The sequence below is a fragment of the Rattus rattus genome, chromosome 4 (genome assembly GCF_011064425.1).
Source record: "Rattus rattus isolate New Zealand chromosome 4, Rrattus_CSIRO_v1, whole genome shotgun sequence".
Lineage (NCBI taxonomy): Eukaryota > Metazoa > Chordata > Mammalia > Rodentia > Muridae > Rattus > Rattus rattus.
Genome location: NC_046157.1, coordinates 168,442,628 through 168,454,789, shown reverse-complemented (window position 1 = coordinate 168,454,789; position 12,162 = coordinate 168,442,628). Strand labels below are relative to the sequence as shown.

The 12,162-nt window shown below is 47.7% G+C and overlaps 1 protein-coding gene across 1 annotated transcript in view; it reads right to left on the bottom strand.

Moving 5' to 3' along the window:
- Pam (peptidylglycine alpha-amidating monooxygenase) overlaps positions 1-11,827 on the bottom strand; it is a 259,796-nt gene extending 247,969 nt beyond the window's left edge. Inside the window, exon 1 of the mRNA XM_032901702.1 lies at positions 11,699-11,827. The gene's annotated coding sequence lies outside the window, so the exon portion shown is untranslated. The remainder of the gene's footprint in view (positions 1-11,698) is intronic.
- Positions 11,828-12,162: the final 335 nt, after the last annotated feature.

The following is a 12,162-nucleotide window of genomic DNA, read 5'->3' as shown; positions in this document are numbered from 1 at the left end:
ACAATAAAATACGCACAAATGTTTTAAACTTGAAGCAATGGAGACTCTTTTAAAGGCAGCGCGCCTCTTCTAGTGACACCGAGAAAAAGGTGGCAGAGTCACACAGGCTGTGTGTGTGGGCTAAGGCACTCAATGGCCCCGGTAAGAGGGAGCACGTCAGAGGAACTGGAAAAGAAACACACACACACACACACACACACACACACACACACACACACACACACACACACACACACATTGTAAACTAAAATCTGAAAGAAGAAATGGAAACGGGCTGACAGAAAGAAGGCAATTTATTCGCCATGGAGAATCAATGTGATCCCAGGGAGAAAAGACATACGCTGTAGGACGCCTAAGTGAGTATGAGAGCAAGGCCTTCACTCAGCCAGGATGGAGAAGGGGACTGAAGGGCGGCGGTGGAGGACTTCAGGGCGACTGATAAGGGTCATCACTGGCACGTGGACGTGCGTTTCTCACTCTTGCTCTGAGCAGGATGTGATGTGATGAAGGGGCTCTCACAGGGGCTCTGCCAGCACCGGGTGAGAGGCGGATCTGTGTGAGATTGGGGCTGGTGTGGAACGTGACTCTGACACTGCTCTGGGCTGAAGGAAAAATGGCTCCGGTGCTGGCTACAAGATGACTTTTAGCACCTCTCTTGTTCCCCTCTCACGTCACTGGACACCCTGGGCTCTGGCTGGCAGAGAGGGACTTGTGGCCGAGGACCTGGACTGGAGTCACAGTTCTTGTCCCTGCTTTAAGACCTTTGCATGGTTAATTCACCCGGTGCCCTGAGGCCTCTGCTCAACATGTTTCTTAACTTAACAACTCAAGAGGATCCATCCTCTCTCTCTGCGTGTTTATCATTTGTGACTGTCCAAAGTTATGTTTTAATAACTACCCGCCAGTCCTCTTCATACTCAAGCCCACGAGTTCCTGATCGCAGTTTATTTACAGAGTAGGGACACAGAAGTCTACGGAGAAACTCTCTAAATGTTTGTTGTCTAGGTAAGACAGAATCTCATCCTCCACTCAACTGATGCCAGCCCCACCCTTTCTATCTTCACTTCCTGTTTTACACGTCACAGGTAAGTCTCTTTTCTTTCCGTTTCCCTTCTATGTATTTTATGTGTAGGGTGTTTTATCTGCGTGTATCTCTGGGCACCACATGCCGAAAGTGCCCTCAGAGGCCAAAAGAGGTGGATCTTCTGGATCCGGAATTGCAAACGGTGGTGCTTCACCATGTGGGTGCTGGTAGCGGAGCCTAGGTCGTCTGGCACAGCAGCCAGAGTTCTTCCCACTGAGCCACCCGTCCAGCGCCTCTCAGGTACTCTCATCTCCTCACTTGTTTGTACCCACAGCTACTCAGCTTCTCCCTCACAAAAAATCTTCTCCAACACAACTCATCCCAAGTCTCCGGGTGCTCCTTAACCATCCCCCACTGTAGTTAGGACCAAAACTGAAATTTTAACACCTCAAAGAACTTCCTTTATGAACTGAACCAGGAGCCCTGACACATCCAGCCCCACGGCCAAGATTACCCTCCGTTCCCTCACTTTACCTTGTTGCTTCTCTAAGGGGGTCTTCTCCGCAGATAACACATCTCCACCTTCTTCCCTCCCTCCCTGTCGCCAACTCACTCACCCAGTCTCTCGCTATTGACCGGCATCCCTTCCTCAGACTCCCGTGATGCAAGCCCAGAATCACATTGTGCTCTGCAGACCCCATTTACCGTTGTACGAATAGAAAGAACTATTTGCAATTTTTTTTATTGTGATGAGGTGTGTATGGCAGTCAATGCTTGTCTTTTTTCCTTAATTCTTTACTCCACGGTAACACGGTTCATGTTTTTCCCATTTGTCGTATCTCTAAGTCAAGAATACTGGGATACCGGAAATAGAAGTTGTGGTCGAGCATCTGCCTGGCATGAGCAAGGCCCTGGACCCCCTCCTTAGCATTGACCAAATAAGCAGGACTTAAAAAGCCAGAGGGGAGGAGAGAGGGAGGGAGGGTGGGTCTCACCTATGGCTGGGACCAAGTAAGTAGTTGTTAAATAAATAGAAGATAGTTTATCGGAAACGAAAGGGCTAGAAGTCAATGCCTGACACATTAATGTCAAAACATTCTGCAAATGCTGAAGATGAAGGCGTAGGATTCAAGTATATGTGGAGAACGCTCCGCTGACCAGGAGCTGCTATTAAAACTGTAGCAGAGAAGGACAGACAGAACCCACTCTGAAACAGCCCTCTGACAGAGTTCAGAACAGTGGGACCAGGAGAATCTGCTGCATTAAGGAACTCCACAAGGAGCAGCTCAAACAATTCCCTGCAAGCACATACTTACGACTTAGGTGGGGACAGTAACTAGGTGAAAGGTTACATTTACATATCCTATTAGCAGCTCCTTGACTCATCATTCCGTCCTGGAAACATTTACCTTCGCAAGATCCATCCCAAATCTCTCTCTCTCCTTGGCATTTTACACTCTTAAAAAAGAGATGAAGAAAATTCTCCAAAAAAGTCCTTAGCTCCCTAGAAGATGTTTTACCGTCATTTCCCTCTGGTCGATTAGGCAGACTGTGATAGCTGATTGAGGCTGGGCCATGGAGGAAAAGGCACATAACACAAAGAGCCCACGTTGCCCTGATTGAAGTCACTCGTGTGCAACTAGAGAAAATGGACACACGCTAAAACTTCCCAGCACTACGGGGTATCCTGGGTTAAAGGACAGGGCCTGCTTTGATAACCCTGTTGTTAGTGCTTTGAGCTCACATGACATTACAATTAGGATAATTCTAAATTCGCTGGGGGGAAAGAGAGGCCTTACTAGTTTACCATCATTTCCTTATTATGGGATGCCTTAAAGGACAATGGAAGACTGATGAGCATGAAAAACAGTCCGGCATCCTTTCCTGCCACTGCACCTACTCACGGAACAGCGGCAAGGCCCCTGGTTTTATTTTGGAGGGACGGACACAGCTACAGTGTCAACAGTACCCTCCAGTCTCATTCCAATCTGTTTTCTGAAGATGCCTGCAGACCCCACCTAAGAGAGGAACTGTCGAGGACTGTGATCTCCCAGCGTTAAAATAAAAATGACGGTTTCCAAGGCCATGCGATTTATAGGTAGAGTGTGGGGGCAGTGAGAGACAGAAACACCAGCGAGTACGGTGGCAAACTGACATAAGAGCCCTTGTAACAACTGCCACCAACAGATTTAAACAGGCCATGAGGAGGGGTTGCAGGCAGGACTTCAAGCATTTACCAAACATACACAAATAAGGAAGGCCTTAGAACTTACAATCAAGATAAAGACAGAGCTGAAGGGGTTTGCAACCCCATAGGAAGAACAACAATATCAACCAACCAGACCACCCAGAGCTCCCAGGGACTAAACCACCAACCAAAGAGTCACATGGAGGGAACCATGGCTACAGCTGTGTATGTAGCAGAGGATGGCCTTGTTGGACATCAATAAGAGGAGAAGCCCTTGGTCCTGGGAAGGCTGATGCCCCAGTGTAGGGCAGAGAAGAGGGAGTGAGTGGGGGAGCACCCTCATAGAAGCAGGGGGTGGGCCCTCATAGAAGCAGGAGGAGAGAGGACAGGATAGGGAGTTTCCAGAGAGGAAAGGGGATAACATTTGAAATGTAGATAAAGAAAATATCCAATAAAAATAAACTAAACAGAGTAAATGTCACCAATAATAAACATCTGCTTTCTACAAGGCACTACACACTAGTGCAAGCCTTAAGAGTCAGGTCTCCTGGTTTCCCCCAAACTTACCAAAATTTGAGGTTGATCTACAACAATAAGAATTCGGGCAAAGCTCGTAATACAAATAAATACATGTGTAACCAACAAAAAATGTCCTCTTTAAACACTACAGTTGTCGTGGTCATTCAGTATTGACGTATCTCTTTTAAGTGACATATCTCTTCTAAAAGTCCCCAAATTGTAAAGGGCAACACTCTTAATAAAATCTGGGTTGCGCATACAAGTACTTAAAAAAAATAAATTTTCAAATATTCTAAACTTCAAAAAATGTTGGAACTCTCAGTTTTTGTGGAAGTAAAAAGCCACTGTTGTACAAATACATTTGAGGTATTTTTCTTATTTTTTTTTTAATCCCGTCTATTTGTGTGTGGACGTGCATATGTTCAAATGAGTGCAGGCACCAGTGCGAAGCAGAGGCCTTGGATGCCCCAGGAGCTGGAGTGACAGGTAGATGTGAACTGCCCAGCAGGATTCTAGGGATGGAACTCTGCAAAGGCAACATTGTTCCTAGTCCCTGAGCCGTCTCTCTAGCCCTTACACATACTCTTCCTAAGACATTGTTTGGCAATGGCTAAATGGATCTCGTAGTATCTTTTTTTTTTTTTTTGGTTCTTTTTTTCGGAGCTGGGGACCGAACCCAGGGCCTTGTGCTTCCTAGGCAAGCACTCTACCACTGAGCTAAATCCCCAACCCCGATCTCGTAGTATCTTACATCTGTAGTCAGATGACTCCAGCTATTGAAAGGTCAGGCAGTATTCTTATAAGAGCTTCGGCCTTCACTGCTGTTCCTATAGTTGTCTCTGTGTTGTCCAGGACAAGCAGGCAAGGATATACTCAACGTAGTACTGAGAAAAGCCATCCATCGTGTCCACACCTTCTCTCTGCGGGGCCTGGCATTCTCTGTGCTTTTAATTCTAACTCCTTGTGGCCCACGGAGCTCATAATGAGTTTCTCCTCACTCATAAGGGACAAAGACTGGCTGCTTGGCCTGTCTGCTTTCAGCTGTACTTCAAAGTATTACATTTTTATTATTCAGTTCAATTCCTATTTCTTGATTCTGTCCTCTCAAGTCCTCTAGACAAGAGCCACGTGGAAACCATGTTCCTATCTCTTCTCCTTAAGTCAGTTTAGACCAGCAAGCTGTGTCAGCAGCAGGCACTGCCCGGTAACTACTGTGGTAGCTATGCTCTAGATGCACACTGCTAATGTACAGCTCCTGGCCTTTCACATAAAGAAGAATCTCAAGATAATTTCCAAAAGTTCAAACTCCTGGGCACATGTCTGAACCACAGAGGTGGACACAGTTTTGAGGAATGCCACGGGTAGGCTGAATTTCTGTTGACTTCAGGGCCACAATGTATTTTGTATTATTCCTTCCAGCTTAGTATGTCTACTTTGAATTGAAATATTCTACCTCGATAAAAAAAAATCATGCAAATCTACATAAAAATGACCATCATATTTATATTGTCAAAATCCTTAACTTCTACTCACCCGTGAACACAAAAAAATACCCCTGCAAGTTTTAGGCAATCAATTCCCTGTCAAACTCTGTGCAGAGAGATTGTTCTTATATCAACTCTGTCTAATGGGTAGTGACTGGATATGTATGACTACCAAGCACCTAAAACATGGGCAGTCTAGCCAAGGAGAGGCCATTTTAACTTTCATTCCTTTTTAGTTGATTTAAACATTATGGGTTGTGGCTCCCAAAAACAATAGTTAGGGTCTCATGGACATCAGAGATGAAACAAACACAAAACCAAAACCAAAACAACAATAACAACAACAACAACAACAACAACAACAGCAACAAGTCAAACCTTGGGTCAAAGACAAAAGATGGTATCCACTGAAAGAGTAGCAGGAATAGTGGCAACGTTCCCTGAGGCCCAACCCCCACAGCATGAAAGCTGGGACCTGAACACTCGTTGACTCATAATGGAGGAGGGGAACCCTGAACTATAAAACAGGGATCCTGTATATTGAATATTATGACTCATTTCTCTTTCCTCCAACAGGAAAAATGCTACCTTTATTTGTGAAGGTAACCCATGATATAGACTTCCTCGAGAAGAGAATCTCCAATGAGGCCGATGAGTTCCTTTTTTTACAGATAGGCAGAAATCTGAGTGAGGGATGGATAATTTCGGCATCACACATTGCCTTCAGCCAGTTGCATGTGTGTTGGGAGTTGTCCCTCTGTGTTTACCTGTGGACCCGTCCCTGACTCCCCTGAAATATATTTGTTGAGCCACGCAAAACTTCTTTCACTTCTATAATGATGGAACTAATGTGACGACTTTGGGTTGAATTACAATTACTGATCTATTTGGCTTTGCCCACACAATAGTATTTAAAAAAAAAAAAAAACAAACAGTAACATTTGGGCAGTTCGCACTTTGAGATGTCTCATAAATGTAAGTTTTAAGTCCCTCCCTGCAAATCTCGGCATCTGGCCAGTGTTGGATTCATCCCAACCTGAGAACACTTTGCTGGTTCTCTTTTAAGGAGGCCTGGATTCTCTAGGTAGCCTTGGCTGTCCTTCCTCCCTGTATTTATTTAACTCTTTCACACCGTTCCAGTGACTTCCATTCTCAAGTTCCCCTGGATCTGGAAAATCTTTTACCTCTCCAGTTTCTCAGGCTGCTACTACCCCTGCTTCAGGCCTCAGCGGACTCACTTCCTCTGACATTTCCACTGACAGTTGCTTACCACCAGCCAAGAGAGCAGAGAATGCATTTAAGCTTGCACATCCAGGACACAGACACACACCATCACCACCACAACCTCTGTGATTTGCTACACTTCTCCCATCATGAAACAAGGAACACCACTGAGCGTCAGAGTCTGCAAAAATTTGACCATGTGGTAGGATCTTGATAAATAAATGTTGAATAAAGGTTTGGCACAGGTCAGAGGAGGAACAGCTACTTCAAAATATTTGGGCTATAGGTTTACGTATATTATGCATTACTATTATAATTTGGGGCCTCTGCACTGCCACCCCTCATCCCAGACCCCCCATCCCACACCTCACCTCTGCTAAGTTCAACTGCAAGGGGTGCTCTAATCTTTACAAGAATCTGAAAGGGAAAGGATCAGCTCAGAGCCCCTGGACCAAGTTCTCAGACCATGTTCTCAACGCAAGGAGACTTATTTGCCCCAGAGGGACAGAGGGCAGGGATGAGGGACACAGGAAATAGAGGAAGAGGGAGAAGGGGAAGGGAACACGGGAGAGGGGAGAAAAGGGGGCAAGAGAGAAAGGTTAGGGGTATTTGTCCCAGGGCAGAACAAAGGACCGTCCTTGGATAGAAAGCAGACAGATTCGTTACATAGAAAAATAGTCGTTTACCCCCCCTTCGCCCCCCGCGCCCTGGGACAATGTGCTTGTTGGCCTTCATGCATGTGCCTTGCCCCAACAAGTGTGGCGGGGCTGTCCCAGAGTTTGTTGCCTACATGTGGATCCGGTTCCCCTAAGTGGGCCACCTTGCCTTGTCTGGCCTCAGTGGGAGAGGATGTGCCAAGTCCAGCAGTGACTTGATGGGCAGCGGGGGTGACACCCAGAGGGGGGCTCCCCCTTCTCAGAGGAGAAGGGGAAGGGGAAGTGGGGGGAGGATCTGCATGAGGGAGTGCTAGGAGGAGAGGGGGCTGATATTGGGATGTGAAGTGAATAAATGAATAGGCTTTTTAAAAAGAAAAAAGAAAGAAGGGGGGGGGAGGTGGTTTGTAAAGGTAAAGGGGGAAGCCCCGAGTTAAGATGAGGGGCTTAATTCTGACTGGGCGTGTTCACTGGGCGAGCCAAAGTGGGTTTTGACTGCTGGACCTGAGTACTTAGGTAGCTGGACTTTGGTAGCCAGCCTCAGGAGGAGGAGCTGTCCAAATGAAGGGCGGTAGACCTTGGGAGCTAGCTTTTAGAATGTAATCTGACAGTTCTGAGCAAGGCAGGGGGAATCAGGGAGAAGAGGGAGGAAGGCCTGACAGAGCCAGGCACCCCAAGCTGAGCAGGCCAGAGCCCCCTCAGAGCTCATTTACATAAGTATTTCCGTGTCTCCCATTTCGGAGATGATGAAACTGGGGTTTTCGAAGTTAAATACCTCTCCAAGGTTAAAGGACAGGTAAATACCTGGGGAGCAACCCAGGCTCACCAGAAGCCAAAACCCCAAATTCTACACATACATTATTTACAAAGAGAGGTGTGTCTCGTGCCCTGGATAATGCAAGGCCATTCAGAGGTTAGGAATAAACCTCAGAACTGTCCGTCTGTCACTTGGAATTGTAACTCTAACCCTGCCACCAACTCTCCGTTTAACCCTGGGTCAGACATGTGCGGGCCTTCCTCTCAGCAGTGTGGGGAATCCTAGGAGAAGCTAGGGATGCTAACAGGTCTATAATCCGCATGCAGTAGGCTGAGGTAGGAGGATCATGAGTTCGAGGTTAGCCTGATCTATAAACCAAGTGTCAGCCTAGGTATATAGTGAACACAGCAAACAGAGTCACAGTAAACAGTGACTCCCTCTTAAAACAAAACAAAACAAACAAAAACAACAGAGGACCTAGGAGAGATAACAGATGACTGCAGTTTCCCCACGTAGACTTGCTCGCACAGCACAGCGAGAACGCTTAATCCATAGCCCATCCGTTTGAGCTATTTCTATGTAGTCTTAGCAATTAGCCCTTGGAACCTAAAGGAGTTAAAGAGTCGACAGTCTGGTATTCATGGCCATTTCATCGAACCACACAGTTTCCAAGGTACTGATAAGAATCTCTAATCTCACGTTATAAACGAGATAACCAACATTCCGAGCAGCAGGTATGCCGCTGTAAAGTTAACAACACACCCCTCGGGCTGCCCTTCAGCCTGCCGTGCCTTCCTCTGGGAGTTTAATCAATCCTCAAAAGTCCCGCACGTGTGCATGTAGCTTAAGAAACTCCGCCCAGCCAGCAGGTAGACTGATTTTTCTTTGAACCAGAGAAAGAATTGGTATTGTCACATTTTATAAAACGCAGCTCACTTACTTGGAAGGGAAGAGCCTGAGACAACCCTTTACCTTTTTAAAATTCAAAAGCATTCAGGAGTGATTCATTATTATCATTATCATTATCTTATTATTATTAATATTAATTATTATTTTGTTGTTGCTTTGGCTAAAAAACATATAAACAAGTTTTATTTAATCTAAGTCAAACTTGCAGAACCAATCCAATGCTCTCAGACATTTGTGTCTGTGGCATTCTGGATAACAATGTCCCCATAGATTCTGTATTGAACACTGGGCCCCTGCTGGGTGGTCCTGTCTAGAAAAACTACAAAACATTTAAGGGACTCTGTCTTCTATAAATTGCTTTTGATTATGGTGTTTTATCACAGCATCAGACAAGTATCTAATACAGTATTTTTTGAATGAATATTTTCTTTATTTACGTTTCCCAGTTTCCCCTCCGGAAACGCCCTATCCCATCCCCCAAACCCCTGTCTCCATGAGGGTGCTCTCCACCCTCCCACCCACTCCCTCCTGTCTCCCTGCCCTGGCATTCCCCTACACCGGGGCATCCCGCCTTCACAGGACCAAGGGCCTCTCCTCCCACTGATGCTCAACAAGGCACATCCTCTGCTCCATGGACAGCCGGAACCATGGGTCCCTCCATGTGTACTCTTTGGTTGGTGGTTTAGTCCCTGGGAGCTCTTGGGAGGGGGGTCTGGTTGGTTGTCATTGTTGTTCTTCCTATGGGGTTGAAAACCCCTTCAGCTCCTTCAGTCCTTTCTCTAACTCCTCCACTGAGGACCCCATTCTCAGTCTAGTCCAATATTGAAGTGTTACACTATTGAAAACTGTACATTTGTGGGTGGGCAAGATGGCTCAGTGGTTAAAGGTGCTTGTCACCAAGTGGGAGCCCTTGAGTTTGAGAGGTTAAACCGACATGGTGGAAGTAGAGAATCTGCTACCCCAACGCGTCCTCTGATTTCCAACGTGTGCCTGCTCCCCCGTAAACTAATGTAACAGTTATTTTTAGTTACGTTCATGAAAACGAAAGCTTCCACTCTTCAGTTATTTTTCCAGGCATTGTAAGTTTCATTCCACGAAGAGGAGAAAAACACCAATGTGGCTACCCAGCTAACTGAAGCTTTGGTTGAAAGAGTGGTAGCTTTTCAGTATTTGATTAACGCACAATACAGCGCATACACTATGGTTCTCAACTCGCGGATCTCGACCCCTTAAGGGCACACCCGTCAGAAAAACGCTAATATTTACATTACAATCCATAACAGTAGCCAAGTTACAGTTATGAGGTGACGACGAAAATGCTATGGTTGGGGTGTCACCACAGTGTGAGAGACTGTATTATAGGGTCTCAGCACTAGTTGTTTCTAAAGGCACCTCTAGTCATTGATATCTGAGCTTGAGACATTAGTTTTAGAAAGCACATTCTTACTCAGCCTGGTACCTACTCCAATCTGTAAGGCCGTTTCACCAAATTATGACCTACAAGGGCCTTAGACACAGCGTTCTTGACAGCCTTCTACAACTCACGTACAGTTATTAGAATATGTTTGATGTCCATATGAAGATATGGGTGTCACTAAATTAGTTTAGAAAGCCCTTAAGGGCAAGAAGTATAGTCCATGTCTTCCTCTTTAAGGCATCCAGCAGACTTGCATTGCATTAATACAGGGACTCGTGAAAATGTCTATTCAATTTAGGCTACAAGAATGTCAGGACTTAGCCATTTAATAGAGTATATTCTGATTTTTTTTTTTTGCGCTTTTCCATATAAGGTAGGGTAGAAGACATTAAATGACGTCTCTGGTGTCTGTAATTATCAACTAAGTTTCTGAACCCACCTTCAAAGAAGGTTTTGTTTTCCCAAAAATTATTAAATTTACTTGTAGGATGGAAACAAGACTGCAGAGAAAGCAAAACATCTCAAGCAAAAAGTTCTTATCTAAGACTGGGGCCGGTATGATCTCGGTAGTCGAATTTCTTTAACCACAGGAATAGAGACCCATAGCTTAGACAGGGTTTAAAGCATGGTTCAACTCTGAACACCGTTAAGCAGTTCCAGAAAATGCAGTGCTGTGCTTCTGAGCCCTAAAGAGCTCCAGGCCAAATTCATCTTTAAATCATCAAATCTCATCTTTAGGACCAAACTCAGGTCAGTGACCCACTAGCACAGAGCTTCCGCACACCTTGGCTCAAAATCACCACGTAGCCCTCCTAAATCGTCCCGATAAGCTCCAAGCAGCCAACAGAACAACGCATATTTTGTCCAGGTCAACAGAGATGCAGATGGGAGCGAGTACCAAAGCCACACGGAAGAGGTGACCCAACCAGATTTAATGAGTATGGGAAGTGGTGGGTGCTGTCCATCCTGCCTAACAGAGCAAGCACCCTTCCCTGGAGTATTACACACACTGTAAGGCTGACAAAACGGCGGCAGGCGACGAGGGTGGGGAATTTCCATGCTTCCAGGCACTTGCCAGCACTTCACAAGCGCCCCAGTCGCTATTCCACGGCCGTCGCTCTCAATCTGCGCGGCCGCCCCTAGTACCCTCAAACTAGTCCTAAGGATCCACTCGGGGTCCTGCAGGGCTTCCCCACCGTCACTGAGAGTTGTCCAAAAGGGGGACAAAAAACCCCAAGGCGAATGAACAAATGCTCCCCATAAGGTGAAGGCGCAGTTAAAGTGCCACAGTGGGGACAGCACGGGTGGAGAACGCGGTGGTGCTGACAACCCCGGGACTAAGGAATGCCAGGAAGGCTCGGGGCTCCGGCTGCTGTGACCCGGGCCGCGCCGGAGGAAAAGCCACCAGGTCCCCTCGCAGAAGGGGACCAGCCACCCGCTCCCCGCCCCGCCTCTGCCCAACTTCCGCGCCCCGCCCCGCGCCCGACCCTCTCCCCGCCGCGCCCCGCGCCGGCCACACCAACCTGCGCGTCCGCAGGCTCTCCCCGGGACGGAAGCGGGAGCCCGCGGGCGGCGGGCGGAGTTAGTTGGAGGCTCCGGGTCCCTGGGCGGGGACAGGCTGAGCACGCGGCCGAGGCGGTAACCGGCCTCTTTCCTCCGCGGGCGGCGCGCTGGGCTCCGGGACCGCCCGCTCCCTCCCCAGGGGCGGCTCCGACTGCGCCCGGGCCTCGGCTCCGCCTCCAGCCCGTGGAGCCCCGCGCTGGCTGCCCCGCTCCCGGGGAGCGCGCGGCGGGTGCTTGGATCCCGGGAGAGCCAGAGGGTGGCGACTGTCCCGAGGCCCCGGGGGAGCGTGGAGAAGGCCCGGGCCCGAAAGTCTGGGACGCGGTGGAGTCCCAGGCCCTTTCAGGCCAGCCCTGCGCGGTGGCCGCTCCAGCTGCGCGGAGAGAGGCGGAGGTCGAGGTCGGAGTCGAACTGGGGACTGCTTCCT